At 39.1% G+C, this 21,777-nt stretch overlaps 1 protein-coding gene across 2 annotated transcripts in view; it reads right to left on the bottom strand.

Annotated features, from left to right (window-relative positions):
• The window catches only part of Dok6 (docking protein 6), a 528,294-nt gene that overhangs the window by 136,302 nt on the left and 370,215 nt on the right, over nucleotides 1-21,777 (bottom strand). The gene's annotated exons all lie outside the window — the stretch shown is intronic.

Genomic DNA, 21,777 nt, shown 5'->3' with positions numbered 1-21,777 from the left:
TTGCAGATGTCAGAAGACAACCGCGGTCACCATTCCTCAGGTAGTTTCAACTTTGTTTGTGGCAGGGTCTCACATGACCTGGAACTCTGCCAAATAGGCTAGGCTAGCAAGCCAACGGCTTCCAAAGGTGCTCCGGTCTCTGCCTCCCAGCTCTCCATTACTGGGGTTATAAGCATGGGCCACCCAGCCCAGCTTTACCTGTGGGTCTTGGTAAGCCCACGTGTGATAAAACTTTTCCTGGGGAAATGCTACACCAACATCTACTCACCCCCAATAGGGATTCCACAGCAGGTCAAAGTATTGATACCACCAAAGTGGAGTTTGGTAAACCAATAAATTTGGGCGGGGGGCATTTTACTTCTAGAAGAACGTGTGAGCGGCTACTTGCAGGAGCAGAAATGACTCAGAGTTGAATCACTAGCTCCCACCGTACCCTGGGTAACAGCACACAGAACTTGAATACTTGGAGCATGCTGCATAGCCTGAAGGCAGCTCAATAGGCTGGAAAGTGTGCTTCCCAAGTGCCTCAATTGGTGTAAACCCTTTCCAGACATCTTGGTTGGTTTCTGGTTTTTGGTTTTTTGTTTTTTTCCAGGCAGCTCTAACTTCTCTGTGAATGCAGTTTTATTCTTTCCACAGCTACTTTTTTTTTAAAATTAACTAATTAATTAATTTTTTTATTATTAGTTACATTTTATTAACTCTGTATCCCAGCTGTATCCTGCTCCCTCATTCCCTCCCAATCCCTCCCTCCTTCCCTCATCTCCTCCCTGCCCCTTTCCAAGTCCACTGATTGGGGAGGACCTCCTCCCCTTTCATCTGACCCTGTTTTAACAGGTATCTTCAGGACTGGTTGCAAAGTCCTCCTCTGTGGTCTAGCAGGACTGCTCCTCCCTTGAGGGGTGGGAAGGTCAAAGCGCCTGCCATTGAGTTCCTGTCAGAAATAGCTCCTGTTCCCCTTACTATGGGAAACCAATGGGTTACTGAGCTACCACGGGCTACATTCGAGAAGGGGTTCTAGGTTATAACCATACATGGTCCTTGGTGGAGTATCAGTCACAGAAAAGGCCCTTGTGCCCAAATATATTCAGTCCTTGTGTATCTCCTATCCTTCCCACATCATAGTAACTCCCCCTTCTTTCATATGATTCCCTGCACTCTGCCGAAGGTTTGGTTATAACTCTTAGTATCTTCTTTGATACACTGAACACAACTACTTTTATTCCTAGGTCCTTCTATAAAATCTGCCCTTGGTTTTCTAGACCTTGGTATTTGTGGAGACTTCAGATGGAGATAATCGAGTGTTCTAATGGCTTTCATAAGCCAGCCCATCAGGGACTAATTTCCCTTACACTACTTCAGGTTTCAGGTTATGGAGCCTTTGCCATAAGGAGAAATGTACAGTTTTTTTGTTTTATTTTTATCATTTATTACAGTTTATTCAATTTGTATCCCAGTTATGGCCCCCTCCCTTGTCTCCTCCCAATCCCACCCTCCTTTCCTTATCTCCTCCCATGCCCCTCCTCCAGTCCACTGATAGGGGTGGTCCTCTTCCTCTTCCATCTTACCCTGGCCTATCAGGTCTCATCAGGACTAGTTGCATTGTCTTCCTTTGTGGCCTGAAAGACTCAACCCAGCAGCGTGTCAAAACAGATGTTGAGACTCATAGCCAAACTTTGGGCAGAGGGCATTGAATTTTATGAATGAAGGGTGAGACAGAAAGACCTGGAGTGGACAGGAGCTCCACAAGGAGAGCAACAGATCCAAAACAAAAAACAAAAACAGTCAAACAAACAAAAAACCAAAAAGAAGAACAACAACAACAAAACACTGAGATGTATAGTTTCATTATTCAACTTTCCTTTCACCACAACATTCAGACTGATTCCATCCACTCCTATGTCCCACAGTCTTACAACCCAGGATGCAACAAGCTCTTTCATTATTTGCTTAAAAGTTTACCCTGATTCCAACAATTGAGCCACTGAGTATTTCTTGATAGCCCTAGGTTTTTGCATTGGACCACTGTTAATGCCCCATCTGCATACTTGATCACAGATTTCCCCCTTTTTTCTTTCTAGTAAAATTCAGACTCATGTGGGGTATCATCTGTTGCTTTAAGCATGTTTTTCTCCTCTTTGTTCTTTGAATTTTCCTGTGGGTTCTTGGATCCCAGGACAGGCTTTTGAGCACAGATCTAACATGTATTCTCTTTTCCTTCCAATCCTTAAGCAATAAGCCAACACTTCCATCTTATCCTCTTTTTTTTTTTTTTCTAATTTACTTGTCAAATCAGTCACTAAACTGGAGGATGCTAGATGTATCCCTTTCTTGCTGCAATTTCTCCTTTACACAGACAAGTTCCTGCTTTGCTGGCATGTAGTCCTCAGACTGACTTCTATACACAATAGAGGCCTGGCAATCTCTGCCACTACTTGCTGACAATCCTTGATTGCTAATCTCAAAGACTAATAGTTTTTCTAGACTAACTAACTGTCTTAGGGAATCTCCATATTCACATGGTGGGGTCCATTTATGGAATAGGCATGCCACCCCACACCACAGTGATGAAGACTGCCATCCTGTGATTCCTTTTGCAGTTGCTCCTGGTCTTTATGGTTAGACTTAGTTACACATTTCACCAGTCAGAGCAACAACCATTCAAAGCTGTCATAGCACAACGGCACACTGATATACACCAGCAGAAAAGGACGACTCTATTAGAATTTCTTCATAGCACTCTTCCCTCAGCCTTCTCGGCCTCAGGTGCATGCCTTGCTGCCCATAGCCATGACCACACAGCCACTTCTCCCCAACTTATCTTTGGTTCTGTTGTGTCCTTGTTCAAGTACATGTTGTTGTGCAACAAAATTTTTCCTGGGGAAGTACAACAGGCACATTTATTCACCCCAGATAGAGAATCACATGACAGATCAAAGTATAGATACCACCAAAGTCCAGCTAGGTGAAACTAATAAAACCATTTAGGTTTTATTAGGGTTACTTATAAAAATACGAGTGAGACATTACTTACAAGAGCAGGAATGACTCATAGAACTACATCATCAAAGCCCACCATAGCATGGGTGAAAGCTCACAAAAGGTGGGAACCTGGAGCACACTGCACAGAGAGCAGGCAGCTCAACACATTGGAGAATGTCCTTTTTCAACTGACTCTGGTCTAAACCTCTTCTAGGCAGTTCTCTGGTTTCTGCTTCTTCAAGGAAGCTGGTCTAGTCGCAGGGTATTTTTTGCAAGCTGACTCTCTAAAAGGGACTCTTGGCTTTTTTTGTTTTACTCTGGCAGGGCAGAGGTTGGGCTAGTGAATCTGGTCAGTTTTGGGAAATTCTGGGAGCTATTTTTAGTTGTTTACCTTCCTATTTTAGGAGCATCCCTGCAGGATGAAATATTTCAATATAGAAGAAACTGTTACACAACAAACTAAACTCTGGTTTTCAAGGCAGTTCCATATTTGACTGAATGATACCCCAACTCCACTTCCTGTTCCATCTTTATCAAGACAGACTTTGAATCCTCAGTGCTGAAAGGCTACATCAGCGCTGTTTGTTTTCTATGCTTTGAAACAGCTTCTGTTCTGACACTGTGACTCACAATGCCCTATGATAGGCCCAGTCATAGTGTATGTTCCATTAAATTAGTCTTTTTGCCTTTCAGATAATATGTCTGTGAAAAAAACATTTACCCTACTACAGAAGCAGCTTTCCACAGAGGAAGCTTCCCTGGAGTTCGACCAACATACATGGCATTTGAGAAGGGAGCAGAAAACACTGCTATTTCACCAGTTCCTGGAAAGGTCATTTTTCCCTGTGTGTCTCCTGACTATGATTGCATAGCTCTGGTAATGTTTCCCTTTTTCAAAATTCATTTTTTGTTCTGGGGCCTGTGCTCTCTCCTCCTGCAGCAAGTTTCATTATATTTAGAGCAGCAGAGCGTGCAAAAGATGTAGTTAGAATCACAGCCCACCCCTACACAGTTGTCAGCTTTCTACATGTTTAGCAGAAGTGCAGTAAGAAAGGATATTTATAGCTGATCAGGATTGAAGGAAAAGATAGGTCCTGCCTTTAGATTTGTGTAACTTTATGAATTTTCCTCTCAGGGTACTCATTAAACTCAGTTTTCTTTGGCACAAGGCATAAGACAACAATTTCTTTTAGTGAATATACTTTCTTTCAGGTCCCTATGTAATTATAGGCCTCAATTTGAGCAAGTTTTACTAGTGAATAAAATGGTGATCTATATCTCAAGATCCTAAGCTGTCATTTGTGCTTTGAGTATTGAATGTTTGTTAGCAAAGTCTTAAGTGAAAACACATGAGATAGGTTTTAACATGAAATATTTTTCTATTAATGCAAACATCTAAAGAATATAATGCAATAATTTGCTATTTAAATCTTGTAGGTTTTGTTTGTTTTTTCATCATTTTGGATTCTGTTTCCATAAACATAGACTTTTATTCTGGGTTCTGTTGATAGTGACCTATGTGACCTTTAATGTTTGACTTGCTCTTTATCTGTATCTTGAAATCTATAGTCATTGTCTTAGATCTCTAGCACTGGGCTCAGGGAAACCAACTTCTACAGGTTCAGATTTCCTATCCTCTGATTTGGTCAAAGGAAGACCTTTTACTCAGGAGCGAGAAACTGAGGTATTTCTTTCAAACACCCTTGTATTTCCTGTTTCAATACAGCTTTGGAAGTGCATTACCCTTCAATGATCCAGTCTGTCTGCAGTCTTTGGTTTCCACAGAGCTTTAGACCTTGCTTTGTGAAGAAGAGGCACATAAATATCCTTCTGCTGCTGCTCAGTGATGCTCTTCTATCTTACAATTATTTTTTAATCTTGCTCATACCCCCTGAAATGGTCCCTATGTTGGGCTCTTCTCTATTAATCTCTCTGAAGACAATTTATAACTATTTACTTAAACTCTTTAAGTCTCAATTTGCTTCTCTGTAAAACAGAAAAATAGTAGGTGTTTAGAGGCTGTACTGAAGGGCTACACTGAGGATGGTAGGAATATTCTAAGTAGCTAGTATATGCCAAAAAGTACTTTGGACCTCATAGTTATATACAAAACCTCACGAGTAACACAAAAATACTAAATAAAATACTTTCCATGCATTTGCACTGTCTTTTAAAAAACATATTTAAAGTTTTTGAAATAATCATTTCAGTTCCTCCCTTCCACTTCCCCTCCCCACTCCCCACATGTTTTCTCCTTGCTACCTTTTAAATTCATGGCCAATTTCTATTTAATTATTGCTATATATATGTGTGTGTGTTCCTAAATTCACATATAAACTCTCAGTCTGTATAATGTTACATGTATGCTTTCAGTGCTGATCATTTGGTATTTGATACCTAATTGGTGTACTCTTTCCTGGAGAAGACTTGTTTTTGACCCCTCTCAGGTTTTCCTTAGTTTCCTCTAGTCCAGGTTGAGGCCTTGTGAATTTTCTTGCTTCAATATTAGTGTGTTTATTAATGTTGTTCTTCTTTAGGAAGGTCTTCTTAGGCACTCTTGTTGGTGAGACTTTGCAGTTCCTTCAGCCCCTCTTCTGCAGTGACCCCTGAAGCTTAGGTGTGGGAGTTGTGTTGTGGATGAATTGGTTGGGACTGGGCTCTACAACTGCAATTTGATTGAGTATGGTGTTCTGTAATGGTCTCTATCTGTTGCAAAGTTATCCTAAAGGGAGGTAAAAACTATATTTCTCAGTGAGTATAAGGTCAATATTTAGAACATCATTGGGGACTATATTAGTTTAGTAAAGTAGTGATTACATGTTTTCCTCTAAAATCTGTGCCTTCACTATCCTAGTACTGGAACCTTAGCAGTATGTCCTTGAAGCTCCCTCATTAAAGGTAGCATTTCTCCTTATCTTTTTTTTTCTTTTCTTTTTTTTTTTTTCAATGCAGTTTATTCAGGAACCTTGAACAATCCTCGGACCCTGGGGAAAGCCAGCCCACAGCTTAAATAGCCTCTGGGTAGCCAACTCAGGCGTGCCACGTGGGCAATGCAGATAGGTCCACATACATGGAAGCAAGCCAGATCCTCGGCCTTAGCCAAATGTGGAATTGTTCGTGACAGAGAGCACTCACCATTGGGAAGGTGGAAGGCGGAAACCAGGTCCATCTTTGAGGCACAGCATTCCGCAGCTCTCTACAGTTCCCCCTTTTTGTTTTAGACGCATCAGGCAAGAGTAGAGGTCTGATCTCTGATATTAGAAATAAATTGGGACTTTGTACCGATGTTCATTTAGGTGTCATCCACCCAAAGAGCATCAGACCCGTCTGACACCTTTTTCTCAGAGGCGGGACCTGGGGTATCAACCCGCATGCAATCAGACATGCTCTTCTCTGGGTCCAAAGCGGCTGACCCTGAGTGCAGTACTTAGCCTCGCATCCTGAGCGTAACATTTTAGCTTTTTATGGTATCCAACCATGCTTGGGGCGAATGTCCTGCTTCAATGGCTGTAAAGGCCTGAATGATCATGGCTGCATCACACTGTTGTGAGACTCTAATCTTGCATATATACCACAGGCAAACCAAGGAGACCAACACCAGAAGGCCTGCTAACGCTCCCATGCCCGCCCATTCCTTCAGATGATTCATGGCTGCAGCAATCCATGATGATAATCCTGTGGCTAGTCCTGCGTCCACTCTGGTAGAATTTACTGTGACAATGGCCACTCTCAGCTGCTCCATCGTAGTATCGAATTCTCCAGTCCAATTACCTAAAATATAGCTAGACAATTGTTTAGACAGATTTGCAGCACAGGAAAAATTCTCATGTTATATGCTAGTGACTCAAAGTCCAGCATATTTTCATTGACAGCCAAGTTGAGCGATTTGCCATAGGGTATCAATTTGCTCCTGCAGGAGGTCAATCCTCTGATTGAACACCATCAAGCTTCCTTTTAGTTGAGCATTAATTCCTTTATGTACAACTAAGGCATGAGCTACATTGGCTAAATGATTATTCAGGGTCTGAGCAGTCTGCCCAGTATAACTCATGGCTAATGCCCCGGTGGTAGCTCCAACAGCCGCCAATGAGATGGTAGTAACAATGGTGGCTGTAGTTCCAAGATCCCTTTTCTGTCTGAAGAGAGTCATAGCGTGAGGGGCATCAACGGGCACAGGCACCAAGTGAGGCATGCGAGTATCCAGGGCATACCTAAATTTCCTTATCTTTTGACTCGGTGTCAGCCTGTGCCTTGTTTTGGCCAATCTGAAAACATGGAATGAGAAAGACAATCTACAAAGTGTTTTTCACTTGGGCATAATTATTGCTTTGGAATCCCCCTTCCAGTTAATACAAGTAACAGCTACTCTTTTCCTGTTTTATAGAGAGGCAAACTGAGACTTAACAAGGTTAACAAACTCCAGCTGGTTCTCTGGTCCACTAGACATATCCAGTCACAGCCACCGTCTATTAGCCATGGGAGAGCAGAGGGTATCCTATTCACTTTCCTGTCCCCATCCAAGAAGCTAACTGACTATATAGCTCTAGCTCTTCTCTGCTGTTGATAATCTAGAGACTTATAAACAGAAGTGGTTAGTACTCAAGCCATTACATTTTAGGATGAATTATTGCCCAGCAACAATTGACTACAAAGTAACTTGTAGTCTTTCTTTGTAAATAAATTTTTAAAAGGCTAAATATTTTAAGCATATTAAAGAAATAAAAGTTTTTCAGTTGTTACATTGTTGCCAGTGCTATTGTGGTGGGGAGTGTACTAGTGCTGGGCTTTCTGAACTAAGGAAGCAGCTAGGAGGCTTGGCTGAGATCCTTTGGAAGGAGCAGGAAGATATTTTTAACATGAGTTACCAAATGCCTGCTGGCCATGCCGATCAAGGAATGATTTCTGATTTCTGAGTGTTACATAATATAAAATATACAAAAGAATAACACAACAGGAATTACATGGCAGAAACAAGTTTCACGCATTAAAGTCTTTTAAACCATAAGAATTTATTTTAATAGGCACTGATAATTCTTAATAATTACTGGATACATTGTTGCTTTTCAGTAGTAGATTGTAGTGTTAAGAATGGAGACCCAGTCAGAGCAATAGCTCAGTCTAAAGTGTTTGCTTTGTAAGTTCAAAGACATGATTCAGTTTCTAGGACCTCTATAAAAATCTGGGTGTGGTAGTTTGTGCTTGTAATCCCAGAGATCAAGACAGGACATATCCCTGGGCTTATGGGCCAGCCACCCTAGCCTGGCTCAAAATACAAATGGTTACTGCGGAGGAAAACAATGATACCTGATGTTGTCTTATGTCCTTTAGAAGCAGGGACACAGACATGCACATGCTAACTCTTAGAAGATTTGAGCAACATGATCATAAATGTTACTCGAGTGTTTTCCTATCCTGATCTATGACTTGAATGAGCTCATCAACAATATTTCTTAAGTCTCCAGAGAATCATAATGATTAGGCTGAATAATTCAAGATCTACATAGTTTTAGCTGAGTGTTTAGCAAATTAAAAATGTAATGCTGGCTTAGAAAGGGAACATTAGGCCACTGTTGACTCGGAGACGTTTTCAAAAAGACAAGCCTTTGGAGGTAAGGACAATGTAATTGTCTCCAGAATTTGCTCATTAGTGTGCTTCTAGTTTTAAATCAAAAGAAAAAAGTGAGTCAGTAGGTTTATGCTCAGTGCAGAAATCCTCCCCGCTAATCAGGACCCATTTGGGTGTTTGAAGGGACTCTTTTGAAGAAAAAACCAGTATCTTACCAAGGTTATTCCCCTTTTTTCAGAATTGGGAAGCAAAAGTTCACAGGTGTAAAAGTAAAGGAAGCACACTATTTTCTTGAATGAATAATGTATTAAGAACATCAGAGCTTCTTCAGCTGTGATGAAAAGTGACATGCAGTCCCAAACGTTTGACTTCAATTTATAAAATGGTATTACATTTACAGCTTAATTTGAAATAACACCATATCATTTTGACGGAGGTTTCAATTTCTTCTTTGTTACCATAAATTTTTAAAAACTTCATGTTACCTGCCCTTGATGGACACTTGCAGTCCAAATATTACATAAATTAATTCTCTTTGACCACCCAAATGTTTTATTGAATATTCAGAATATGCATGCTTCCCATTAGCCCAAACACACTTTCCAAGATCATTTAGTTTGACTCTTTTAAAGAAAGCTTTGCTTCAATCACTTATTTATGTAATACGTTGTTTTGTGTGACTGAAGGAAGAAAAGTCTCAGTTATTTCCTTTTTTACTATTTTCTGTTCCCATCAATAAATGCATGAAATAATACTTTAAATAAATTTCTAATAATGCTGCTGCTGTATTTTTAAAATTCTTTCCAAGGGAGATAGCTTAGGCAAGAACTAATATAATTAGCATCTTTTGATGGATGACTAGTGTCAGGATACGGAGATGAAACTGCTTATTACAGTTTAAGAATTCACCTGAAGGTGTACTGTACACAACAGCAAAATGCAGTGGAAGACAAAAAAACAAATCAGAACAAAACAAAACAAAACCCCTTCTTTTTACTTTAGAACAAACTCATCATGTTTTCTACTTTTATTATTTTATTGTATTTTCGTAAGTATATTTCATTGGCAATATTATGAGTATGCTTTTAAAGTTCTTGTCAGATCTATAGCTTGTGACTTTAATGCTTCTGCTGAGTTTGTCATTAATCTTCTTCCATTGAAAGAGGAAGTATGTCAAAATAAGAAAATTTTATCAATTACACATTTGATTGGGGTAATATCTTCAAGAAATCAAACAAATTGAGGCCCTGATACATACTAGAAATATGCATGCGTCCTGGAGGAAACAACAATTCTCAGTATTGATTCTATAACACTTGAAAACCTTATGGTAAGAGCATGGGGGAGGACTTTCTAATGCAGAAATTTGTATAATATCACAGGGGATTTAGGTCATGCCCTTTTACTCCCTTAAGTCTAATTTTAAAATTTATATGCTATTGTGCTAGTAAATATAATGTGCATTAAATATAAAATGACAATAACATGAAACTAGAGCCTCCTAATATGTCTTGGAGCAGGCTATATATAGGACAATATTAATTAATTAATTAGCTAGGTAGTCAATTAGAAACTGACTAACCTTGAATACACTATGCAGCTAAAGCTAGCATTAAACTAATCCTCCTGCCTCAGCTTCAGGATTGTGAAGATTACAGGCATGAGCAATCACACCTGGCTTTACAAAGGGATTTTTCTAAGTATAAAGAAAATATATCTTCCTTTCTGGTTATATTTAGTCCTTTCTATAGGAACTCATGTACTGTACTTCCTTCAATTATATTCCAGCATCCACAGTTGATTAAACTTGTTCTTGATAAATTACCTTAAAGGATGTTTTTCTTTTTCTTTTTTAATTTTATTTTTCTTATTAGTCACATTTTGTTAATTCTGTATCCCAGCTGTATCCCGCTCCCTCATTCCCTCCCCAATCCCACCCTCCCTCCCTCATCTCCTCCCTGCCCGTTTCCAAGTCCACTGATAGGGGAGGACCTCCTCCCCTTTCATATGACTCCGTTTTGTCAGGTATTTTCAGGACTGGCTGCAAAGTCCTCCTCTGTGGCCTAACAATACTGCTCCTCCCTTGTGAGGTGGGGAGGTCAAAGAGCCAGTCATTGAGTTCCTGTTAGAAATAGTCCTTGTTCCCCTTACTATGGGAAACCAATTGATTACTGAGCTATCACTGGTCACATCCGAGCAGAGGTTCTAGGTTTTATCCACTCATGGTCTTTGGTTGAGTGTCCATCTCAGAAAAGATGCTGTGCCCAGATATGTTTGGTCCTTGTGGAGCTCCTATCCTTTCCACATCAAACTCCCCTTCTTTCATACGATACCCTGCACTCTGCCGAGGTTTGGTTATGAGTCTTAGTGTCTACTTTGGAACACTGCTAGGTAGAGTCTTTCAGATGCCTTCTGCGGTAGACTCCTGTCATACGTTCAATGCATATCCCATTTGTCTTTCTAAATGAGGATTGATCATCATACCCCTTGTCCGTTTTCTTGATTATCTTCTTTAAGTGTATAGATTTCATTATGTTTATCATATCTTTTAGGACTATATAAGGGAGTATATACCATGTTTGTCTTTCTTTTTCTGAGATACTTCACTCAGAATGATCTTTTCTAGATCCCACCATTTGCCTGCAAATTTCATGATTTCCTCTTTTTTGATTGCTAGGTAGTATTCCATTGTATAAAAATAGCACAATTTCTGTATCCATTCCTCTGTTGATGGACATCTGGGTTGTTTCCAGGTTCTGGCTATTACAAATAAAGCTGCTACAAACATGGTTGAGCAAATGTCCTTATTGTGTACTTGAGCAAATTTTGGGTATATACCTAGCAGTGGTATACCTGGGTCTTGAGGAAGCAGTATTCCTAATTGTCTGAGAAAGCTACAGATTGACTTCCAAAGTGGTTGTACCAGTTTACATTCCCATCAGCAATGGAGGAGGGTTTCCCTTTCTTCACAACCTCTCCAGCATGTGTTGTCACTTGAGTTTTTCATCTTGGCCATTCTGATGGGTGTAAGGTGAAATCTTAGGGTCATTTTGATTTGCATTTCCCTAATGGCTAATGAGGTTGAGCATTTCTTTAAGTGTTTCTCTGCCATTCAATAACATAAAGTACCTTGGGGTGACATTAACCAAACAAGTGAAAGACCTGTTTGAGAAAAACTTCAAGTCTCTGAAGAAAGAAATTGAAGAAGATCTCAGAAGATGGAAAGATCTCCCGTGCTCATAGATTGGTAGGATTAACATTGTGAAAATGGCCATCCTGCCAAAAGCAATCTATAGATTCAACGCAATTCCCATCAAAATACCAACTCAATTCTTTACAGACCTTGAAAAAAAAAAGATTCTCAGCTTCATATGGAGAAACAAAAAACTCAGAATCTCCAAAATCTCCAAAACAACCCTGTAGAACAACAGATCATCTGGAGGTATCTCCATCCCCAATCTCAAGCTGTACTACAGAGCAATAGTAATAAAAACTGCATGGTAGTGGCATAGAAACAGAAAGGAGGATCAATGGAACAGGATAGAAGACCCAGAAATAAACTCATATACCTATGAATACTCCATTTTTGACAAAGAAGCCGAAACCATTCAATGGAAAAAAGATAGCATCTTCAACAGATGGTGCTGGTCTAATTTGGTGTCTACATGCAGAAAAATGATCCACATTTGTCACCCTGCACAATACTAAAGTCTAAGTGGATCAAAGACCTCAACATAAAACCACATACGCTAAATCGGTTCAAAGAAAAAGTGGGGAAGAGCCTTGGCCTCATTGGCACAGGAGACAACTTCCTGAACAGAACACCAACAGCACAGGCTTTAAGAGCAACAATCAATAAATGGGACCTCATGAAACTGAAAAGCTTCTGTAAAGCAAAGGACACCTTCGTCAGAACAAAACGACTGCCTACAGATTGGGAAAGAATCTTCACCAACCCTTTATCTGACAGAGGGCTAATATCCAGTATATATAAAGAACTAAAGAAGCAGAAAAGCAACAAACCAAGTAATCCAATTAAAAAATGGGGAACAGTGATAAACAGAGAATTCTCGATAGAGGAATATTGAAGGATTCTTTTCTTAACTACAGTATTTTTTTAAATGATTATGACCATACAATCTGCATGGCAATTGTATTTAAAAAAAATTAATTCTTTCTTCAGAGACTGGAAATTTTTTTCATACAAGTCTTTGACTTGCTTGGTTTGGTTCACACCAAGGTACTTTATGTTCTTTGTGGCTATTGTGAAGGGTATTGTTTCCCTAATTTCTTTCTCAGCCTTTTTGTCTTTTATATACAGGAGGACTACTGAATTTTTTGAGTTAATTTTGTATCCATTCCCTTTGCTGAAGGTGTTAATCAGCTGGTAGAATTTTTGGGGTCACTCAGGGGTACTATCATATCATCTGCGAATAGTGATACTTTGATTTCTTCCTTTCCAATTTGTATCCCCTTGATCTCCTTCAATTGTCTTATTGCTCTAGCAAGGACTTCAAGAACAATGTTGAAGAGATATGGAGTGGGCAGCCTTGCTTTGTCCCTGATTTCAGTGGGATTGATTTAAGTTTCTCTCCATTGAGTTTGATGTTGGCTATAAGCATGCTGTCCATTGCCTTTACTATGTTTAGATATGTGCCTTGTATCCCTGATCTCTCCAATACTTTAAACATGAATGGATGTTGGATTTTGTCAAATGCCTTTTCTGCATCTAAGGAGATGATCATGTGGTTTTTCTCCTTCAGTTTGTTTATGTGGTGGATCACATTGATGGATTTCCGTATGTTGAAGCACTCCTGCATCCTGGGATGAAGCCTACTTGGTCATGGTGGATGATATCTTTGATGTGTTCTTGGATTTGTTTTGCAAGATGCTGACACTTACCAGCAACCTTTGGGCAGAGTGCAGGGAGTCTTAGGAAAGAAGTGGGAAACAGTAAGATCTGGAGAGGATAGGAAATCCACAAGGAGAGCAACAGAACCAAAAATTCTGAGCACAGGGGTCTTTCCTGAGACTGATATTCCAACCAAGGACTGTGCATGGAAATAACCTAAGATAACCCTGCACAGATGTAGCCCATGGCAAGTTCAGTATCCAAATGGGTTTCATTGTAATAGGAACAGGGACTGTCTCTGACATGAACTGATTGGCCTGCTCTTTAATTACCTTCCCCTGAGGGGGGAGCAGCATTACCAGGCCACAGAAGAAGACAATGCAGCCACTCCTGATGAGACCTAATTGACTAGGATCAGAAGGAAGGAAAGGAAGACCTCCCATATCAGTGGACTTGGGGAGGGGCATGCACTGCAGAGGGTGGAGGAAAGGAGGGATTGAGATAGGAGGAGGGAGGGAACCACAGGGGAATACAAAGTGAATAAAGCGTAATTAATAAGGAATTTAAAAAAGTTTCTCTAGTAACTCAAATGTAGTTCAATAAATGACTTACTTTAAAAATGGGGAAAAAAGAACAGAAATTAAGCAGCTTTCTATCAGAATCAAGTGCAAACACTCAGAACTAAAAACTGGAATCCACAGACTATTTTTTTTTTCTTTCTGAATGTCCCCTAGAATTTCTGTCAGCCTTGAGACTCTTTGTCCTCAGAAACTGGAATGTAAAAGACATGTGTTCTGGATTGGAATTTTGTCTGTCAATCAGCAAGTCTTTGACAATTTCTTCAGTGTTTAAACAACCACATATACAATTAGCATATAGAGTCAGCAGGGATCTGTTAAAAACATTCCCATCGTTCATTTTCTTGATAATGACTGTTGGCTGTAACCAATGTTCAGCCTTTTTGTCAGTCCAGAATTTCACAGGTAGTGAAATGCACATTGATCCAATATTATAATAACAAAACATTTTAATAGATATTCATTGTATATTCATTATATTTCTCAATATGCTCTACATTAAATATTAATTATTAAATTCTGAAAAATATTCTTATAAGCACACACATACACTGTTCTTTGCTCAGATTTTTTCTCACTATCCTCTCTTACCTCCTCTTCTTGCCCACCTACAAACCATTTCTTCTTTTTAATTAAAATTTTTATATTAATTACAGTTTATTTACTTTGTATCCCAGCTGTAGCCCCCTTCCTCTTTCTCTCCCAATCTCTCCCTCACTCCCTCATCTCCTCCCTGCCCCTCTCTAAGTCCACTGATAGGGAAGGTCCTCTTCCCCTTCCATCTGATCCTAGCTTATCAGGTCTCATCAGAACTGGCTGCTGTGTCCTTCTCTGTGGCCTAGCAAGGATGCTCCTCCCTCTGGGTGGGGGTCAAAGAGCCAGTCACTGAGTTCATGTCGGAGAAAGTCCCTGTTCCCCTAACTAGGGAAACCATTTGGATACTGAGATGCCATGGGCTACATCTGTGCAGGGGTTCTAGGTTATCTCCATTAATGATCCTTAAACCCTTTCTTCTTTCACATCTTTTTTTTTTGACCCACTGCACTTAACTAAGGTTGTCTACATGAGTGTAGTTAGAGGGTTTATTGTATTATTTGCCCCACCTGCAACCTTTAGTTGGCTATAGCTCCCCTCTGAGGTGTAGGACCTTATAAGCCCTTTCCTGATGAATGACATACTGAAGGTTTTGATATTTAATAAAGAACACACTTATTAAGAATTAAACTTCAGGCCCTGGGCATCCCAGTCCAAGGAGGCTAGAAGAAAAACACCCATGCACATGTCACAGGCAGCACTATGATGGATGGATGGATGTGTGATGGAGAGATAGATGGAAGAGAAAGCAAAGCTGAAGGCTTTGTACACTGTGGAGGAAGGTGGAACCAGAGACTCAATGGCAGTGAGGGACAGGCAGGTATCAGGAGACGGTGGTGATGAGGTTCTGGCCTGGGCCACATCTGTGTCTGTGGTCCTGCTGCAGCTGGGGTCTGTGTTCTGAGTTAACAGAAAAGATCAAGCTGATGTTTGTGGTCTGGGCTGCTGCTGGAGACCATGTGGATATCTGAGGGCCATACTGCCACAGGGAAAGTTGCTGATCTGAGTGGCTTGCACTGCCACCTGATGCCATGAGGACATCTGATCCATGCTGCTGCTGGAGGCCATTCCTGGGGGTTTCTATGGCATCTGGAGCATGTCATGCAGATTTTTCTGGTGTAGACTGCCACCTGAGGCATTATGCTGAACTGGCCCTACCCTTAGCCAGCCACCACACTCAGGAGAGCTGGTCCTGTCCCTCACTTGGGCAGCACAGTAGAGTTGACACTGGTGATGGGGGAGTGGGTGAGCCAGTCCTACTGAAATCTTTTATAATTTCCTGAGTAATTACATAATTGTATATCTGCTTTTAGCCACACAATTGGAAATTTACAGCGGGAGGCTTTCAGATTGTCTTTCTTCACTCAGAGTTCACATTTCAGACTTCTCCACATCTCACAGCTCATGGCTCATTCATGCTGAATAATGCCCCAGTGTCTGGAAGGACATCAGTTTACTCCTTTCCCTACTAATGGACATATTGGCTGCTTCCAAGTTTTATGGTCATAACTAAAGCTGCTGAGACCCCCATGTGTAGGCTTGTGTGGACAAGCATGTACATCCTTTGTGTAGATGGTAATGATGCAGATGATGGACTCCATGGTAAGAATGTGTTGGTTTAAATGACACTTTACAGACAGTGGCTGTACCATATCATGTCTTTATTAGCACAGAACAAGACTTAGTCAGTGTCTAGTTTTGGACAGTCTAATAGGAGCACAGTAGCTTAAAATATTGCTTGAGTCTGTGTCTCTGTGATGACATATGATACTGGGCAGAATTTTTGTGAAGAATATATTTAGGTCTTTGATCCATATACTAATGGATCTATGGTAGAGACTTTATATTGAAAAGAAAATCAGGTTCTAAAACACGTTTTCTTCTTTCTGTGACAATTCATGTCTACCCTCCCTAAGGTCCTTCCTCTTTAAGCGCTTCATGTAGAGTTGAAACTGCTGACAGAAGGATTTAGTGGGTGAAAAAAAATTCAGCAAACTAGAGTAGCAAAAATATTGACTGTAACTTAAACATTTTGAGGAATAAAGGGATATAAATTAGGATTTAATTCTTTGCAATTAAATACCAATGCATTATGGAAGCACAAAACTAATTTGTGTATACACAAACTGAAGTCACAGAGACATGAGTTTTGCAGCAGCATTTTCGGGCTTCATTAGTAGGAAAAAGGCCAATTAGTAACTAGTAGAACTAATTTAAGATAATAGATGCTGTGATATAAATAAATTTCCTGCACTAGGCAACTTCAAAAGGGGTTGGTAATGTGCTAGTAACATCTTGGTATCTGAGGATGGCTTGATTATTAGAGAAGAGTTCTACACATCTGGGTAAGAGGATATATGTAAAGATTATAGATAAAAGCAATAACTTTGACTGATAGGTGCTCAATAATGAAATTGCCAGGTGTAAGTAATATCAACATGCATAATAATGGTAACTATGGTGATTAATAATTAATTATGATGTATTAATAATTTATGTTATGTTAATAATATATAGACAGATTTTGAAAAATATGATTATAGCTGTGATATTTTGGAAAACCAAAGGTCTTGGTTAATAAAGTATATGAGGCAATAAAGCATATAATTGAACTTCATCAATGCAAGTTATATTTGTTATTATATTTTATTCTAATCTTTATAACTGTTTTGTTGGTGAGAATTAATGCTAATTAATTAAACTATAATAATATTGTCCTTGAGTTTCCCTTTGAGCCCAATTCTAAATTCTTTATGAGACTGCAAACTTCATTGAGTGACTCTTGATTCTCTTGTTCACATGGTAGCTATGAAGGGTCACCAAAACTCCACTAACAGAATTATTCATGTAAGCAGAACAAATCACTGTATATGAATCAAGACCCTAAAAGGGGTGCTGGCAGGATGGCTCAGAAGATCAGAGCTTCTTACTGCTCTTTCAGAGGATCACAGTTTGGCTACCAGCACACAGTGGGGCAGTTCACAAACATTTGTAGTTGCAACTCCAGGGTGTCTGATGCCATCTTCTGACTACTGTGCATACTTGAACTCATGTGAACGTTCCCACACACAGTTATATGTGCACACACATAATCGCACATAGGTTGTTTGTTTTCTTTTTCTTTTCAAGAAAATAGAAGAAATGTAAGATTCTTGACTGGTGGTAGGCTAAGCAGTTGTAGTAATTCAGCTACACGGAAGAGAGTGAACTGTACAACAAACATTGATCGGGCCTCAGAAGCATTGTGCTGCGTGAGAGTGGTCAGATACAGTATCATATTCTATTTTAGAAAAATATAAAATTCTTGAGATCAAAATTAGAACAACTTTTACCAGGCATCAGGGGAGGCTGAGTATCTATGTTTCTTGTGTGCCTTTTTGGAATTTGGAACTAATTCAGAAATTCTTAACAAAGGAGTGAAATTCTAAACACCCTTATGGGCAGAAATAAAATTAGAGGAAAAAAAAAAAAAAAACAATTCCTGGCTGTAGTTAACCATAGGAAAGCAGTTTTTTCATTTCTGCAGAGTTGTCATCCAAGGAAACTCTGGACAAGTGGAGACAGTCTGATAATTCTCTTAAAATAGCCGTTAGGATCCTAAAACAGGGAAGGGACATTTTAAGGCAGAACAGGATAAAAGTAACAAGATAGCTATGGCGCTGACCCAGCAGAATTTACATGCATACAGTAAGACCCAGCTCTAGCAGTAAAAGTTCTCCTCAACCCCACAATGAACTCTTATTTTAGAATCCCATTGCAGCAATTTAGTTTGTTAATTATAATTTAAAATATTAGCAGCAATTTGAATTAACCCATACTTTTCATTTCATACTGTCCTTGTCACCTAAGCATTGCAGTTGCTCTGTAGCCAGCTTTACAGAATACTCTGGGCTAAGGGGCATTCTACAGTGTGATAGGTAGAAAAGAATACTGTGATAACATGCAAAGGGTACATGTCAGGATTTACTCTCTTAGCCTGCCTGTTAACACTTCTACCTATCTGAGTATAAACGGTGCTCATTCCCTGAGATGATATTGCTAAAGCATTTTTTCTTTTGATTAGACTTTCTATTTGCAAATAACTTACTTAATTCCAGAAGGAATACTGGTGTTTTGCTTTCTAACTCTGTTTTGAACAGACCAATTCCTGCTATTTTTCTTTCTTTTTTATTTTATTTTATTTTATTTTGTTTTACAATTGTCTCCCAGGTTCTAGGTACAGTGAATCCAGCAGCAGACTAAAAACATGGTGAGTTTTGTTGTTGTTTTGTTTTTTATACTTTTTTCATTTCACTTTAGAGCCTGATCCCAGCCCCTTCTTCCTCTCCTCTCAGCCCCACCTTCACACTCCTTCCCCCCATTTCTCCCTCTTCTTCTCAGAGAAGGGGAAGCCCTCAAGGGGTACCAATGCACCCTGGCACCCCAAGTCACGGCAAGTCGCATCATCTTCCACTGGGGCCTGGAAAGGCCCTGCTACTTTTCCTCATGTTAGTATAATAATTGCAACTAGAATTGCCTCCAATATCATCAAGTGGGTTCAGAGTGATATCAGGAAAGAAAATAGGTCAATGGGGACTTTCCATGCCAACAAGACCAATTTACAACCTGATTTGACTTATTTTAAGCCAAATGTAACACTGCAGTGCAATGGAGCATAAGTTGCTCATATGTAACTTTAGAGAGTTCTTATTTTAAAGTCAGTAAGGTTGGGAAAACTCATTTGTACAAGAAGCTTAATGCCAACTGTGTGTTTCTCACTCCCCACCAGTTCTGTGATAGACAATGCATCTGATGGAAAATTGTATAATGCAGAGCATGGTATATGTGAAGGAATTATGCTCCTTCAGTTTGAAAAATTATCAGGCTGTATGTTCATTTTTTTATATGTAGGTGCGGTGCACAAAAACCTAACCTTAATTTTTCTTTTAAAAAGAAAGAATTGATCTCTTTTATGTTCATATACTTCTTTGAAACACAAGTGACATGGTGAGGTTTTGCTGATGTCCCTCACTCCATGCAGTCCTTTGTCTGGCCCTGAGGTAACTTCTTTTGGGATGTATCATCTCACATCTTTCTAAGAGCAATTGTGCAACCCGTGAGAACATTTCACTGAAGACAAAGAAACTGGTCCACATGGGAGAAAGAAATTGTCATAGGAAATGTCAACATAGCTTGTATCTGGTAGATCTTACACTCTACTCCATACCATGACAAGATATGAGAAATATATGATGCAACACTACCAGATTTGCTCATAAAATAGCTTGCATTTTAGTGATTTTTCCTTGCTAATGTGGTTTATGAATAGTACTTATTAAAGTAATAGCAATAAAAGAAATATGCAAAAAGTTTCATTGTATAATTTACACAGACATGCTTTGTATCAATACATGCTTTTAGAATTATTTTTTCTGCTCTAACAAAGTTGTAGTTCAATTTATGTAAGTTTATATGTAGATGAATAGTCGTTGCATTTTAAGTGTCACTGTGTAAATAAAATATTTATTATATAATACATTTAAAAATATTTAATGATGAGCTAACTTACCCTGTAAAATTCCCTTCTCTTTTTATTAAAATACTGGGATACATTGCTGTTTATCAACTTTTTTGAAAAATGAATTTATTTACTATTCTAATATTTTCTTCCATAAATTTACTTCTAGGAATTGCTGATTTGAAAGGAATATGAAAGAGACATAATTTTTTTTCTAAATTTATGTTCTCAATTTTCTATCAAATGTTATTGAGAATATTGGTGAGCAAGGCAAATTGGTCACATAATTAAGAAATATTTTTAAATATCTACTTTGCCACTAATATTATACTTATCAAGACACATATGAAAGGCAATTAGAGGTTTGGGGAATCCAAAACATTCTCATGGGGGCTTTGTTTCAGGCTTTAGATGTAACTCTCTAACTAGATAAGTGAGGAATCTAAGAGAAGAATGATGCTAGGCACACAGAAGGAAACACAGGAGTTAGGAAAGGTCTGTTATAAGCTCACATGTTTAGTGTAAATGGCATTCTCTAGAGCTCTGCCACTTATTGTAGGTTTGCTTGTCTTACATAATCCAAAATGAGGTGTGCCCCGCTCAAAGCATTTCACAGAGAACAAATGTCTTTTTATCTTCCTCATGAGCATGTCTAAAGAGGACTGACTATTTTTTCCACTCTATTTCACTCTGACGGTTACTATTTTCAAAATATATTTTATTCTGATTTTTACTGAAAAGTTAAGATGAGACTTTTTATTTATTCTGAATTGTAGCTTTCCTTTTCCTTCTTCAAGATGATCAAGGAAATAGTTAATTGTATTTTCAACATGTTCCTACATTGAATAGATTTATGTTGTTTTTACACAAATAAGGCTCATGTGAATAGGATAATTTCCAGAACCCACCAAGGACCAAAGCCAGCGAAAATTTGTAAATAATAATAATAAAACAAAAAAGAAAAAAATACACTCTTAAATATAAATCCAGGGACTTTTTGAGGTTGATGAATAAGAACAATAGACCCAAGCAGCACTGGCTGATGTGACACTCTCAAGTTGGGCCAGTGACAGAGACGACAATTAATTTCCTTATACTTGTTTTGTCCTCAGCTTCCAGATGTGATTTAATAAAAGTCATTAATGAGTAGATGTACACCTTGAAGAGTTAAAGTAGAAATGGCTAATTATTTTTTATATGAAAGTTTAGGTTTGTGATTCTCTTAAGATTTTCATAAGATTATTTATTTTACTTTTACTTTTATTTATGTTTATTTATTACAATTTATTCACTTTGTATCCCCACTGCAGCCACCTATCTCCCATCCTCCCATGCCCACCCATTCTCCCTCTTCTCCCCCTATACCCTTTCCCTAGTACCCTGATAGAGGAGGACCGCCTCCCCTTATATCTGACCCTAGTTTATCAGGTCTCATCAAGGCTGGCTGCATCAACTTCCTCTGTGGCCTGGCAAGGCAGTATGACCCAGGGAGATGTGATAAAAGAGCCAGCCACTGAGTTCATATCAGAGACAGCCCCTGTTCCCCTTACTAGGGAACCCACTTGGAAACTGAGGAGCCAATGGGCTTCTTTTGAACAGGGGTTTTCTAGAGGTATCTCCTTCCCAGAACTCAAGCTGTACTATAGGGCAACAGTAATAAAAACAGTATGGTACTGGCATAGAAACAGGCTGGAGGATCAATGAGGTT

Source organism: Meriones unguiculatus, chromosome 2 (genome assembly GCF_030254825.1).
Source record: "Meriones unguiculatus strain TT.TT164.6M chromosome 2, Bangor_MerUng_6.1, whole genome shotgun sequence".
NCBI lineage: Eukaryota > Metazoa > Chordata > Mammalia > Rodentia > Muridae > Meriones > Meriones unguiculatus.
The sequence above is the reverse complement of the archived record's forward strand: the minus strand, read 5'-3'. Positions and strand labels throughout refer to the sequence as shown.